The sequence below is a fragment of the Mytilus edulis genome, unplaced genomic scaffold (assembly GCF_963676685.1).
Source record: "Mytilus edulis unplaced genomic scaffold, xbMytEdul2.2 SCAFFOLD_523, whole genome shotgun sequence".
Taxonomy (NCBI): Eukaryota; Metazoa; Mollusca; class Bivalvia; order Mytilida; family Mytilidae; genus Mytilus; species Mytilus edulis.
This window is the reverse complement of record NW_027268731.1, coordinates 17,501-22,500: the sequence shown is the minus strand read 5'-3', so window position 1 is coordinate 22,500 and position 5,000 is coordinate 17,501.

Below are 5,000 nucleotides of genomic sequence, written 5' to 3'. Positions count from 1 at the left end.
GGGCTACCGCGGGTCTCTCGACCATCGAGGCCGGCAAACTATACCCTCGGTAAAAAAATTTTTACGAGGGTGAAATTTTCATCGAGGTGTCGCACGTTGGACGCGGACGGGCTACCGCGGGTCTCTCGACCATCGAGGCCGGCAAACTATACCCTCGGTAAAAAAATTTTTACGAGGGTGAAATTTTCATCGAGGTGTCGCACGTTGGACGCGGACGGGCTACCGCGGGTCTCTCGACCATCGAGGCCGGCAAACTATACCCTCGGTAAAAATTTTTTACGAGGGTGAAATTTTCATCGAGGTGTCGCACGTTAGACGCGGACGGGCTACCGCGGGTCTCTCGACCATCGAGGCCGGCAAACTATACCCTCGGTAAAAAATTTTTTACGAGGGTGAAATTTTCATCGAGGTGTCGCACGTTAGACGCGGACGAGCTACCGCGGGTCTCTCGACCATCGAGGCCGGCAAACTATACCCTCGGTAAAAAATTTTTACGAGGGTGAAATTTTCATCGAGGTGTCGCACGTTAGACGCGGACGGGCTACCGCGGGTCTCTCGACCATCGAGGCCGGCAAACTATACCCTCGGTAAAAAATTTTTACGAGGGTGAAATTTTCATCGAGGTGTCGCACGTTAGACGCGGACGAGCTACCGCGGGTCTCTCGACCATCGAGGCCGGCAAACTATACCCTCGGTAAAATTTTTTTACGAGGGTGAAATTTTCATCGAGGTGTCGCACGTTAGACGCGGACGGGCTACCGCGGGTCTCTCGACCATCGAGGCCGGCAAACTATACCCTCGGTAAAAATTTTTTACGAGGGTGAAATTTTCATCGAGGTGTCGCACGTTAGATGCGGGCGGACTACCGCGGGTCTCTCGGCCCACTTTATCGTCGGTAAAAAATGTTGACCCTGGGGAATTTTTTCATCGGGAAGCCGAACGTAAGTGTCTCGGCCAACTATGCCCCAGTCAAAAAGTATGTCTCAACAATTTTTTTGTCATCGGGAAGCCGCACGTAAGAATATTACAGCAGGTCTCTCCATGATACGATAAAATTTCAGGTAACGAAGGCAGGCATCGTACACCCTCTTGATCGGCCGTGTGCTTGCGTTCGACACCTTCGCGAAGGTTTGAACTAGGGTTGTCAGGACATAAGCTAGGGTTACAGTGGGTGCTAAGCCTAGCCCTAACCCTAGCCCTAACCCTAACCCTAACCCTAACCCTAACCCTAACCCTAACCCTAACCCTAACCCTAACCCTAACCCTAACCCTAACCCTAACCCTAACCCTAACCCTAACCCTAACCCTAACCCTAACCCTAACCTTAGCCCTAACCCTAACCCTAACCCTAACCCTAACCCTAACCCTAACCCTAACCCTAACCCTAACCCTAACCCTAACCCTAACCCTAACCCTAACCCTAACCCTAACCCTAACCCTAATCCAACAAGTCGCGTCAGAGAGAGGTTTGGTTCATATATGGTCCAGCCCGGACCATATATGCTCCAACGCGGACCATATAAGGTCCCAGAGACAAGCTGTAGGGCTTGTCTCTGGAGCTGAAAACGGCACGGTGGCCCTTATAATGGGCACAATACCTCTCTGTGGCCACTTGGTAAGCCTGCTAGCGGGCTACCGCGGGTCTCGACCGCGGGTAAAGGTACGTGGTCGGCCTGCCACGTACCTTTCCCCGTGGTAGCCCGCTAGCAGGCCGACCACGTACCTTTTACCCGTGGTTGCCCGCTAGCAGGTCGACCACGTACCTTTTACCCGTGGTAGCCCGCTAGCAGGTCGACCACGTACCTTCCCTGTCGTCGAGTGCCGTGGTAGCCCGCTAGCAGGCCGTCCGAGTACCTTTACCCGCGGTAGCCCGCTAGCGGGTCGACCGCGTACCTTCCCAGCCGTCGAGACCCGTGGTAGCCCGCCAGCAGGCCGTCCGAGTACCTTTACCCGCGGTAGCCCGCTAGCGGGTCGACCGCGTACCTTCCCAGCCGTCGAGACCCGTGGTAGCCCGCCAGCAGGCCGTCCGAGTACCTTTACCCGCGGTAGCCCGCTAGCGGGTCGACCGCGTACCTTCCCAGCCGTCGAGACCCGTGGTAGCCCGCCAGCAGGCCGTCCGAGTACCTTTACCCGCGGTAGCCCGCTAGCGGGTCGACCGCGTACCTTCCCAGCCGTCGAGACCCGCGGTAGCCCGCCAGCAGGCCGTCCGAGTACCTTTACCCGCGGTAGCCCGCTAGCGGGTCGACCGCGTACCTTCCCAGCCGTCGAGACCCGCGGTAGCCCGCCAGCAGGCCGTCCGAGTACCTTTACCCGCGGTAGCCCGCTAGCGGGTCGACCGCGTACCTTCCCAGCCGTCGAGACCCGCGGTAGCCCGCCAGCAGGCCGTCCGAGTACCTTTACCCGCGGTAGCCCGCTAGCGGGTCGACCGCGTACCTTCCCAGCCGTCGAGACCCGCGGTAGCCCGCTAGCAGGCCGTCCGAGTACCTTTACCCGCGGTAGCCCGCTAGCGGGTCGACCGCGTACCTTCCCAGCCGTCGAGACCCGCGGTAGCCCGCCAGCAGGCCGTCCGAGTACCTTTACCCGCGGTAGCCCGCTAGCGGGTCGACCGCGTACCTTCCCAGCCGTCGAGACCCGCGGTAGCCCGCCAGCAGGCCGTCCGAGTACCTTTACCCGCGGTAGCCCGCTAGCGGGTCGACCGCGTACCTTCCCAGCCGTCGAGACCCGCGGTAGCCCGCTAGCAGGCCGTCCGAGTACCTTTACCCGCGGTAGCCCGCTAGCGGGTCGACCGCGTACCTTCCCAGCCGTCGAGACCCGCGGTAGCCCGCTAGCAGGCCGTCCGAGTACCTTTACCCGCGGTAGCCCGCTAGCGGGTCGACCGCGTACCTTCCCAGCCGTCGAGACCCGCGGTAGCCCGCTAGCAGGCCGTCCGAGTACCTTTACCCGCGGTAGCCCGCTAGCGGGTCGACCGCGTACCTTCCCAGCCGTCGAGACCCGCGGTAGCCCGCTAGCAGGCCGTCCGAGTACCTTTACCCGCGGTAGCCCGCTAGCGGGTCGACCGCGTACCTTCCCAGCCGTCGAGACCCGCGGTAGCCCGCTAGCAGGCCGTCCGAGTACCTTTACCCGCGGTAGCCCGCTAGCGGGTCGACCGCGTACCTTCCCAGCCGTCGAGACCCGCGGTAGCCCGCTAGCAGGCCGTCCGAGTACCTTTACCCGCGGTAGCCCGCTAGCGGGTCGACCGCGTACCTTCCCAGCCGTCGAGACCCGCGGTAGCCCGCTAGCAGGCCGTCCGAGTACCTTTACCCGCGGTAGCCCGCTAGCGGGTCGACCGCGTACCTTCCCAGCCGTCGAGACCCGCGGTAGCCCGCCAGCAGGCCGTCCGAGTACCTTTACCCGCGGTAGCCCGCTAGCGGGTCGACCGCGTACCTTCCCAGCCGTCGAGACCCGCGGCAGCCCGCCAGCAGGCCGTCCGAGTACCTTTACCCGCGGTAGCCCGCTAGCGGGTCGACCGCGTACCTTCCCAGCCGTCGAGACCCGCGGCAGCCCGCTAGCAGGCCGTCCGAGTACCTTTACCCGCGGTAGCCCGCTAGCGGGTCGACCGCGTACCTTCCCAGCCGTCGAGACCCGCGGTAGCCCGCTAGCAGGCCGTCCGAGTACCTTTACCCGCGGTAGCCCGCTAGCGGGTCGACCGCGTACCTTCCCAGCCGTCGAGACCCGTGGTAGCCCGCTAGCAGGCCGTCCGAGTACCTTTACCCGCGGTAGCCCGCTAGCGGGTCGACCGCGTACCTTCCCAGCCGTCGAGACCCGCGGCAGCCCGCTAGCAGGCCGTCCGCTTACTTTTACCCGTGGTAGCCCGCTAACAGGCCGTCCACGTACCTTTTATCCGCGGTAGCCCGCTAGCAGGCCGACCGTGTACCTTCCCCGCCGTCGAGAGCCGCGGTAGCCCGCTAGCAGGCCGTCCGCTTACTTTTACCCGTGGTAGCCCGCTAGCAGGCCCGTCCACGTCCCTTTACCCGTGGTAGCCCGCTAGCAGGCCGACCACGTACCTTTTATCCGCGGTAGCCCGCTAGCAGGCCGACCGTGTACCTTCCCCGCCGTCGAGAGCCGCGGTAGCCCGCTAGCAGGCCGTCCACGTACCTTTACCCGTGGTAGCCCGCTAGCAGGCCGACCGCGTACCTTCCCAGCCGTCGAGACCCGCGGTAGCCCGCTAGCAGGCCGACCGCGTACCTTCCCAGCCGTCGAGACCCGCGGTAGCCCGCTAGCAGGCCGTCCACGTACCTTTACCCGTGGTAGCCCGCTAGCAGGCCGACCGCGTACCTTCCCAGCCGTCGAGACCCGCGGTAGCCCGCTAGCAGGCCGACCACGTACCTTCCCAGCCGTCGAGACCCGCGGTAGCCCGCTAGCAGGCCGTCCGCGTACTTTTACCCGTGGTAGCCCGCTAGCAGGCCGTCCACGTACCTTTACCCGTGGTAGACGGCTAGCAGGCCGACCGCGTACCTTCACCCGCTGGCAGGCCCGATGATTTTTTTTTTTTTTTTTTTTTTTTTCAAATGTCGAAAATTCCTTTCTGGGTGAGAACGGCCCACAAGTAAGGGGTCGGATGGGTAGTGGGGATCGTCGGATCGACGGGCGACCGTCCCTGCCCCGGCTGTGCCGTCTTTTAAAATTTTGAAAAATTTTGAAATCTTGGAATCCCCAGTGGTCGTGTGCAACTTCATATCATGGGAGCAGTGAAGACCCGATCTTCGCTGTCGGGATAGACGCGGTAGTAAAGGAAGGTAAGAGGCATGCACTTGCCGGTCCGATCTCTCGTCCATTCCACGGTTCCCAGACAGTTGGTAAAGGCGACATAGTGGCTGCACGACCCTACGCCTCCGGCTACGGTCACCGTTGTAAGCAGTCCGGGTACGAACACGATGGGTCCAGAGACGCAGGCAAAAATCAGTCGCACGGTACTAGCGTTGGTATCATCGCATCTGACACGTCTCGCAAAGGTCGCCCCG